Here is an 11,690-nt window from a genome sequence, read left to right as displayed (position 1 = left end):
AGAAACTTGTACCCAACTTATAGTTAAGCACTTAGAATGATCAAGAAAGAGTCAATCTACTCTACAAGCTGATGTAGAATGCGCACATCTCCTCAAAATCATATTAGAATATCATAGCCTGTAAAACTGTTTTCACAAACTATAAGTCTGAAGAACTGTTATTTCACCAATACATGCCATTATGTGCCATTTTGATATTTTCATCCTGACTTAATGTGCATTAGACGTGAATGCAGTCAATGACAAGAGATTCAGATGATATTTTAAAGTTAAAAAGTTCAAAAATACTATTTGAAAAGACGTAACGGATCTAGACCCAATTAAAGATACACGTTTTGCTTAAATATTTTTTTTTTTCATAAAATGGATGTAGTCATACGTGCCCTGATCAATGTCACGAATGCTCTGAAGGAGTAAAAAACAACAACAACCAAAAAACCAAAACATATCGAATGAGTCATATATCAAAGAATATAGGCTACATCCGCAATAGTGTTGAATTTGTTTCCGTGTATTGGATGAAAATACAGTTACATATATTTTTCCTATTTCTGCTGAATTTGATTGATTTTGTTCTTCTTTATAAAATAGCACACGTTGGAAAGAATATAAAATTGGGATCGAGGTAACTTCGGCCATTTCCAGTGTTTTCAATGTTGCTGCTGAGATATAATTTGAGGAATTACTGTGCTCTGTATGGAACACGCACACACACACACACACACACATAGACATTTTAGTTCATTTCTCCTGTTGATCTCACAAACGTAATTTTCTCTGGTTTACAATCAACTAGTATAATTTTGCGCCACGATTAATGATGTGACACTTATTGTAATTACCAAAAAGTGTAGACACAAAAACACCATGTTTCATGCTTTGAGCTCACTCAAAATATCACATCCACATTCAAAATTGTGACCAATACCTTTCGGCACAGAAATTGCAAGTCATTTGTGAGTACTTGATTTCCTAATGATAATCGCTGTAATGTTTATTAAAATCTACTTCATTCTTAGATACCTTATTAATCTGTCATTGAAGTTATTTGATTCATGCCGATAATCATAACTAAGGGCATCATTACTGTTCTTCGTTGAGTTTTTGTGTGGAGGGTGGAGTGAACTCACCTCCCTTCCCCTTCTTTCTTCTCTCCTGTTTAAGATGAATTGAACTTTCGTTTTGTGAATTCTACTCGTGTAGAAGCCTCTATAGGTGCATACCAAAAGTTATCCTCTTTGGTATTTCATAGCAGATCAGCGAAACGAATACACTGTGCCGTGCCGATCAGCGCGGCAAGTGTATATGGCCTTATTCCTCCACGCAGTATAGATATACGTGAGTCTGTTATTCACTACAGTAATCTATATGTTTCTCCTGAGAAAAACAAGTATTCAGATGTCGATCTAAGAGAAGAGTACAAATTCAGATCGCTGTACGGGCTTGTATTTGATGTTGAGGGTCGGAGATTATGTTGTAGAGACTTTTAATGATATATCTATACATTAACACAATGCCAAGAAAGGAAATGGTCTCGTTTTGAGGTAGCGTCGATCCGGTGAAGATTGTTGCTAACAAAACTATAAACACAAGAAGTTAAAGTACCTGATGATTATTATCAACGTTTAAGCCTTACTATTTAAGCAAGCAAATCATGTGTTACTATGGCAGACTTGATTTTGTATAGACCCACCAAGCTGTATTTATTGCGAGGTTGGATCAATCACCACTCACAGTCAAATAACAATAAATAACGATGTCTGATCAGTCTATGATAGGATTAAACTGCTCATTCTAGAATCACTTAATTGATAACCTGTGTGATAACCTCCTGTGTACTTATAAAAAAAATAAAAATAAAAAACTGTATATATAGTCAGGCTGGAATACTTGAAAGTGAAAGTGGTAGCAGCAATATTTGATAAACCACTGAAAGCTGGCTACGCCTATATATAGTAGAATGACTTAATTGATCATCGCTGCCGGCACCCATCAATCTGTTTTTCTTCATTGCTATGAATTCCGGACAATGATAAGAACTATATGACACAGATGCCATCGTCCTATAAAAGTGTATGACATGTCTGTATGGTCGCATTTAAATCATCTCACTTGCTTGCCGGAGTCAGGGGAGCAATTTTATTGTCATACTGGTAATTTTGATTACAATGGTGGTTTTAATTAAATTTCATTTCTCCATGGCGTTTTGTGTTGAGAATACTGTACGAACATGATACTTTAGCTCGTAATTATGATAGCAGTACAATTAAATGTAAGTCCCGCATGTTTGGAAGAGTGATTAGGGACCGCTCCTTTTGGAGTGAAACGACTGGATGATTGTGTCTCTTTCAGACTAAATTTTTGGTTCTTTTCTGTACGAATTCAATTCTATGTAGAGTGAATTTAGCCCTTTCGCAAGGTGAATTTTAGCTTTAGAATGAAGTCCCCTTAATTATATTCCAACATGGGAGGGAGATTATCTGCTTTACATTAACAGAGTGGGAAAGCAGGATATACACGTACTTTGAATAAGTTTTTATTTCCGTATACAGTCATTGAATTATTTTCCATACATTAGGGGTGGGATCCCCAAGTAGTATATATGAAACGAGACATCTCACTGCAAGAGACAATAATTGACAGATTCTTTTTCTTTAAGAAGACGCTGTATGAGTATGTAGATAAGGCAACACAAACACACACACAAACACACACACACACACACACACAGTTAACCATGAATAATTCGACCCTGGTTGGATTTGAAGTTGAAAATCAGTTATTTTGAAGAAGTGCGAAGAAAATTTGATTTATCAGTGTTTTAAAAATCTCATCCAACTATCACCAGCTGATGATAGTAAAACTTTGTAACCTTCTCAGCGTAGATGTCCATTTATGCTTTTCATTTCATTTTTCTCTCGGTAGCGCAAACCATCAATCATTTCTTCTTCTTTTTTTTTTTTTTTGGGGGGGGGCACTGCAGTCTATGGTCTTTTTACATATTGTGCATATTCCCAGTTCAGCGTAAATAGTGCCTACCTTCAGTGTCACTTTCCACAAAAATCAAATTAACTTGGGAAAAAAAAATCATCAGTCACATGCCACTGTAACCATTAAGGTTATGAAATGAAAAACCGCGAATTATACAGTATACTCCGGTAGATTTTACGACGTGATCATTAACATGAGAACAATTGTAACTCAACCACGGAGTGAAATTATGTAAAGTGGTTTTGAAATTAATTCTCGTGAATTCCACGAAAGTGGTATATATTTTTTTTTTTTGGGGGGGGGGGGCGGTAACGCTCATCAGAGGACAAAACTCCTTTAACAATAAAACCTTCGGGTGGATTGTATAGGTACATTATTTTGTTATCACTGAATTAATTGATACGCTCTATTTCAGAATGTGGATTAATAGCTATAGGGGCATTACTTATTTTCCAGGGAAACTTTTTCGGAGTCTACTTCATCCAAAACACATTTCGCGACCGTTTGTCACCTTGCATTTTCAAACCCTGTCATCTGTGTGTGTGCCTGCATGCAGCTGTGTGCAGTATCTACTATAACCACCAGTGCAAAATGGTATTGCAAAAAAAAAAAAAAAAGAAAGAAAGAAAAGAAAGATTCCGTTACAATCCAATCCGCTCTATTTGCTACGTCGTTATTTCTTGTAGCTCTATGTAGCTTATTGTTCAAATTTACATTCTCACATACATACCAGGCGCCAAATTAGACAGCGGGGGAATAGAACGTGTTTTCAATATATACCGTCAACCTGTTAAGGGTGATTTTGTAGTTACGTTGATATAGAACTCCACCATCTTTCGGGTAAAAACACAAACTTTTAATGATTCAAATAGAACATCATAAAATGCGTCAGTGCTGACAATGTTATATTCTACACTCTAAGAAAAAAAGGTTCTCAAATGGTTCTCGTCGGCTCCAAAATGGTTCTCATCAGATGGTTCTCGCAAAATGGTTCCGATGAGCACCTATAAATGGTTCCCAATCGAAATGGTTCCGTTCGTCACCATTTGCTAGTATGCGATCCAGTCCCCGAGTGTTATTTGTGGTACTCCTGCAGGTCAAACAATATCTTTAGGTCCACTTTCATTTTTCCCCTTGCTGTATATTCGAATGCCAGATGTGAAAATCACCAAAACTGTGGTATTGGTACAAAAATATTGTATGTGTTTCTACTGCTGTGATAATAAAAAGTACATATTGTTTTTATCGTAGACTAATGACTTCTCTAGGCTGCGTGCCAACTGACAGCTGCCACCATCCAATTTTAGCGCTCGATCAGATATGCGTACGCGTAAACGTACACATACTAGTACTGCATTGTAGGACTATGTAACCGCGGCGGCACGCGCCGCGGCTATATGTAGCCCTGTGCTGCCTGCCTGCGCCTATGCAACGTACCACCGCACAGCGGCAGAGTGCCAATGCAATACCCATGCATGCAGCATGATGCAACAGACGGCTAACCATAGTGTAGATCACACCCATAACGAGCGGCACCCGGTAACGTTTAGACATTAATTTTGACAAAGTGGACTGGAAACGTGTCACTGTCAATTCCATTTTCGCCATGGCAGTCATCACAATTTAGGAGAAGAGGTAAGATTTTTTAGTTTTAATGTGGTTTTATCTCATTTTTAGATGACATTCGTTGGTACAAAATCAAGTTAGAATGTTACGTGTTACTGTTGGATTCATCACTCAGTTTTCGTTTTCAGTCAGTGATTAACCTTAACGGTTAGCTAGATCCTAATGTTAGATCTAATTTGATCGAAGCTGCTATCTTGTGTAATGTTTACCAGGTACAGTAGATCCAGATCTAACAATAACATGTTAGGCCTGACACTTCTCCCAATTAGAAATTTGGCATACCGGTAGCAATGGCTCATGGGCTAGCCCGAACAGACGCCGTGCGGGGCCGGAGCATGGCTGTCACGTTTTTACAGCGACTGGGCAGGGCTAAGACGGCCTAAGTTACTTAGCTAGGTATGCATGTAACGTTTAGACATTTCTATGCCTACTAAAAATAGAGTCTACTGACTCCGAAACATAGCCCAAACGCCGAACGCAAAGATAACTGTGTACAAGGAGCGCCCCGGGGTAAGGTCTATACCGTCTAACCAATAAGGAAATTTGTTCTATATTCGCACTTAGGCCCCTATATGTTATAACTGTCAGTGTTAACGTTAGAGCCAATAGAGGTCTGTCTACAGCCCAGTAGGCCTAACTGTTAGGTCAAAATCTCTTCAGTATGTTTTCAGGCTTGTTCTAAGTAACGAGTCACGTCATGTAATGCCGTGTTCTGTTTATCGAATTAATATAGCAATGACATTGTTTTATTAACGCGGTGTAGGTCTATTGTATCTTTCAATTCATATATCAGGGAAGTGGACACACCAACAAGCACAGAAACCAGGGAACAAGTAACTCTGGCCGGGACAATGAAGCAGTACGTACGTGTTCAGGTCGCTGGTGCGGTTAGGGAAAAAGGTAGACTCTACATTGATCAGAGAGACAGCCCGTGACAGACCGTTGACAACATCGGCCGGAACCGTAGGCTTAACACTAGCCAAGAATGAGGTGGGCGGCCACAAGAATTCATCGATCAGAATAAGAGCCCGGGATAGCCCATTTGCAGCATCAGCCAGAACCCTGGGCTAGTCAAGAATGAGCTGTGTGGCTTAGACGTTACATCGATCAGAATGACAGCCTGTGATAGCCCGTTGACAGCATCAAACAGAACCGATGGGCTAGTCAAGAATGAGCTAGGTGACCAAAAGAATACATCGATCAGAATGACAATTTTAGCCCGATAGCCCGTTGACAGCATCGACCAGAAACCTACGCTAGCCAAGAATGAGCTGAGTTAAAGAAAAAACACTGATGCTGCCAGAGAAAACCTTTGAGAAATATGTAGATGGGGTAGGTAAGTCCGTTTGCATTGACTTATAGTGTATTTTATAGCTGCTCTTTCAGAATCTGCCGTCAACCAAATATTCATGTCAGGCGACTGACTGATACTGATCCCAGTATAGTATTTGCAACTTACAATGTACCAGTGATAATGTTTCACTATAATTTGCATTTAACAGCTTTCAATCAACTGTATGGGGGGGGGGGGGTAGACATAATGAGATCAGACCAGATGCCAATCTGAGAAGTGGAGTCATTCATAGTTCTAAACTTTAAAAGCACAAACGGAAAATGCTCTTTATACTTCTCCAGTCATTGTGTAGTCGATTTCTGCACACTTTTAAAGTTTGCACCTAGACTGGTAAAACTTATTGCATTTATACCCACGCAGGAATTACATATTGTGTTGAGAATTGAAGATTATGTAATTTATTTCAAAGCACTGATGCACCTCTTGTCACCAGTTTGTATTGCTTTTGCAGAAATACAAAATGTACATGTACTTGGTGGTGGTGTTTAAAAGACTGTTGGGAAATTTGGTGAACAAAATGACAAATGCTAACAACATATTATTGTCATAGGCAGGTTATAGGACAGCAAATTCAAACTTCAGCTTTAGGCCTGCATTGTATATAAGTTTACTCTAATGAATTTGTTGCTCTGCTTTAAAAAAAAAAGTGTAAATGAAGAGTTTGTTCGCAAAAAACCGATAAGTCCATATTTGCCAAATGGAGATATTTGCGATTAAAGGTCAAGAAATATAAAGAAAACAATAAAAAAATTTTTGCTTCTTTTGACAATAACTTCAAAAATGTACCTTTATATGTAGTAACCAATATATAATTTAAAAGGTATTATTTTGTACTTTATGACAGAGACCGTACCTCAAAATCTTAAAAAATGGACTTATCGGTTTTTGCTATCAAACTCTTCAAATTTTTATCGATTCCCAATGTTATATATTTTAGTTCATGGTTGAGGAATTTTGTTCATTCATGCTTGTGAAACTGTGTGGGTGTGGTATCCTAGCTCTTTTCCCCTTTGGATTCTTATTATCCTTCTCATTATAAAACAATGTGTTCTTTTCTTTTCATTTCTTTTCTTTTGTGTGTGTTTTCGTAGGACATGCTGTAAATTGTCAGAAGTCATGATTAACCTGAATTGATACTCTTCTTGTATTTGCAGTTGTATAGATGTGTCTATGGTGCTTTCAAATTGCAGAACAACAACAACAACAAAAAAGGTCACTCGTATACAAACAAAGATAAGTCAATTCAAGTACTCGACGTTATGAATGTGAAGTGAAGTGAAGCGAAGAAGTGTAAAGCTTATCCTATCCCAAGTTTCATACCAGCAATATAATATATGTTTTCTGTGACAATACCAAAGGTCCTGTTTAATGGAATTATTTTCCTGCCCTTTGTAGTTGCTTTTAGGACAATAATATGCATTAAAAAAAACAAAAAAAAAACAAACAAACAAACAACACCGAACAAACTAGCAAATATGTGGAAAAAGTTCCTCATACTACTTAAAGGGGATGGCTAGTAACCGATCAATGGGAATCAGTGGGAATGCTGAGGGATGATTGTTCCTATATCCTTGTGGGATTCATTTAAGAGTACATTATATATCTACTGTTGTGTGAAAATTATTTGCTTCAGAACGGTCTCATATTCAAGTAATGTGCAGGTTAATGCCCCGTCACTGACCAGGGACGCTTACATGGAAACATTAAACTGCACATTACTTGAATTTGAGACCATTCTGAAGCCAATAGTTTTCACACAAGAATATATATATAATGTACTCTTAAATGAATCCCACAAGGATTGGAACAATCATCCCTCAGCAATCCCACTGATTCCCACTGACCGTGCAGTTACTAGCCATCCCCTTTAAGCAGGTAATGTACTTGACTTCTGCCTATCTTAAGACTTACACAATTACTGTATCTCATCCATGCAGGAATTATTTCACAGAGAATTAGAAATTTTGTTATGTATTTCAAAAGCCTGATGCACCTCTTGCTATTTCATATCATCTGTACAGAGATGTGTGATGGTGTTTCAAGAACTGCTCGGTACACAAATGACAAATATTGTGGGAAAAATTAGTGAACAAATGAAAATATTTTGTCAAGAATATTTGACAGATTATAACTTGACAAATACAAACCTCAACTTTAGATTGTAAAAGTGAAGGTAAATAAATACATTTCTGCGAATTTGTGAAAGAGCAAATTTCTATCGTTTTCAGTTATTGAGTAATGTTTCATGAAAAAATATTGGTGAATGTCATGTACATGTATTCATGCTTGTGAAAGTGTGTGTGCATGGGTGTGTTATCCTTGCTCTTTTTTTTTTCTAGTGTCAATGATGATGTATGATATGCTGATGTATTGCTAATATACATGTTTTGAACGTATGTTTGACTGATCAGATGAAATTCAGATGAATTCATTTCATTTCAAATGAGTTTGTGATGCACATTTTTTCAATGCAGATAGGTAATGTACCTTTAAGAATGGTGCCAGTGAAGCACCTTACCAGCACTGCATGTGAAACACACCAAAAATACACAGACATCAATTCACATACTACATTCTAAGAAAAAAAAAAAGGTTCTTTTGAGCACCATTAAATGGTTCTCAGCACTGTCACAATAGCGACACCTTTTTTGGAGCCTGTGAGAACCTTTTTTAAATGGTGCCTGTCAGCACCTTTTAACATTGGTGCCCATTAGAACCTTTTTCAATGAAATGGTTCCCATGAGCACCTTTTGAAAAGAGTCAAAAAGGTGCCCATCTTTAGTCAAAAAGGTGCCCATGGGCACCTTTTAAATGGTACTCACGAGCACCATTTCATCGGGAAAAAGGTTCTAATGGGCACCTTTTGCAAAAGGTGCCGACAAGCACCATTTAGAAAAGGTTCTCACGAGCACCTAAAAGGGTGTCGCTATTGTGACAGTGCTGAGAACCATTTAATGGTGCTCAAAAGAACCTTTTTTTCTAAGAGTGTAAACCGATCTAGAGTGATATCTCTCCAATGTATTTCTCGATAATTTTGAGCGACTGTTATACGTCTATTCCATCCTTTGTTGGAGTCAGCCAAACTAAAAGATATATAAATGTGGAATACACAACAAAATGTAACCGCAAAATTAGCATGAAAATCAATTTTTGACATTGATTTTGTTGGAACATTATGGCTAAAATCAAGAAAAAAATATCCCATAATCTACTGCAGCAATATTTCAACTCATTGACTCCTCGAAATCGACTTTTTCACACAGTATGTTGGGAGAAGACTGTATCAGTTTGCAAACTTAATATAAAAGTTTTTCAACTTTAAATCCATTTGGGGCAGTTTTTGTGCTTAATGTGTTACGTTTTCAATATATATTTAATTCTTTTAATCGGTGGTTGTTCTTTGTTATGAAAATCTCAGATGTACGTATTGCATTACTGTTTACAATATCATGCTTATATATTACCTGCATCACAGATAATAACAATTATCAGATTGATCTATTTCTTACAACCTCCAATCGGCGGTAGGGCGTTCCTTTCCCTCGCAATTGTCATCTTTGACATTCAAACATGATTATAATTTGTATCATGATTTATAATTATGACGTCTTACAAATTGTTCAAACAATACAATTTGTCAAATAATATATATACTCTGTATGTTTTACCTTTTGTTGGATGGAAATAAAGTATAACGAATTGGGATAGTTATTTGTATTTTGGTATGCCAACCCATTCTACGACGGGAAGTTAGAAAGTATTGGAATTTGATAGGCCATTACAAGATGTTAATAGAATTAAATTTTATAAGAAGATAATGAAATATTAGGTTAATTATTCTTGGATCGAGTGTAAGGTCAACAAGCTATAATGAAAGCGTTAAGACACTTGCTGAAAAAAAAAAAGTTATGAATGTACCATCGAGTGACTTCTCAAATTTTAATGACTCTTTCGGTTTCGCAGCATTCAATAAAACACTCAATTTTTAACTTTGAAAGTGCAATGTTTTGGAGTACAGTGAAAACCAAATCTAATTTGGCTTGCTCGTAATGTTTACTCATGTATTTTTGTGAAAATCTACGTTTATTTGGGGTTATTGTTTTCAAGTGTACATATAGTTTTTAATGTTATTATTTAGTCCACTTCATGTTTTTTTTTTTTTTATAAATGTTATTATTTAGCCCACTTCACAGAAACGTCAACAAACAGGATCGTTTATGGTTAAGCAGACAAAACAAGATTGAACAATTATATTTTTCATCAAGCGGTCAACATTTAAGGAAGGAAATATCATTTGAGTGCTTAAGGATGATAAGTGCAAAAGGTCCGTTGCTCTTCATCAGACAGTTGAGATGAGTAATTTGTTAATCATTTGAAGGAGATAGAGCGACCACTCCCTTGTTAGGAATTAAGCTTTGCCTCTTGAATAAGATAGATAAAGTCTACATATACAAGAGATTATTATGGAATGAAATAAAATTATGCAATGACCTTGTCGATAGGGAAGGGAAAATGAAATAAAACCAACAATAAAAAGCCCAAATGAACGTTGTCAAGTGGAAGAAATAAGTCACTCGTAGTGGTCTTTTTGTTGGTTAAGTATTTTTTTAAACACACAAAATAAGGGTGGGAAAATGCATTCCCCCTCCCAAAACTTTGTTAATAATGAAAAGTGAAGTGACTAATTCTTTCCATCCCCTCACACGTTCATCAAGAGAAGCTTGTCAGACACGTGAAAAAAAAAAGAAGAAGAAAGAATGCATGGAAAACTCCCAGGACGATCGATGCACATGCATTGAAAGCGACTGGGTTGGGTGAGGCAGACAAAGTACTTATTACCCACATGTCAGTTCTGAAAATAGCATCGCACGTGGAATACTACCGAGAGTATGTCAAGCTTTCATTCAGTAGTAATGTGATTGTAAACTGCCTTCATTCTCGTTGCCCTCGTAAAGGATTTTGTGACGTCAAAGGATCCTTATGACAACGATTGTGAGTAACCGACGCGACTCTGACAGTGGAATACTACCAGCTTACCGGTATGACGTCACATTGTGATCCGTCCTCGCTACCCGTAGGCTAGGTCACGTGGCTGCCAGCAAGAGGATTTTGTGTGCCTCGGACTCGTTCATTATGACGTTAAAATGGTTATAGCAACGAAACTCGGCCCTGTGTTGTGAAATCTTATACTATATAGTCCCGATATTATCCCCTTCCACCCGGATCAGTTACGCGAGTCACCATGCAGCGGCGTAGAGTGGGAAGATTGATGATGGTTTCAATTCTTCCGCAGGTCACAACTATATAATAAACCGTGATGACTGCCTTGATCAGTTTATTTTCCGACTATAGTGCTTGTCAAATGCGTTTAGTCGCCACCCTTTATCGTCGTGTGATCAGAGCTATTTTAATGATTCGGTATGTACGTTTTGTAAGTCAAATATGTATGTGTTGTTTTTTTTTTGTTTTTTTTTTAAACACAGATTAAATAGGACCAACTCTGAAGGGTCAAAGCCGCTCATGCTATGATACGATTTCGCGTATAAATCATGTGATCAATACCTTTTAAATCACAGAAATGGGAACCGACAGCGATATCTCACATTTAGCGGAATGAATCAATATCCATATCGCACAAAATATAGGCTCGCTGAACTATGCTTGCATCGTTATTTTAAATCAAAATATGTTGATTTCAATACAAGCAAGTCATAGTTTG

Source organism: Diadema setosum, chromosome 1 (genome assembly GCF_964275005.1).
Source record: "Diadema setosum chromosome 1, eeDiaSeto1, whole genome shotgun sequence".
NCBI classification, from domain to species: domain Eukaryota; kingdom Metazoa; phylum Echinodermata; class Echinoidea; order Diadematoida; family Diadematidae; genus Diadema; species Diadema setosum.
This window is presented reverse-complemented; position numbering follows the sequence as displayed.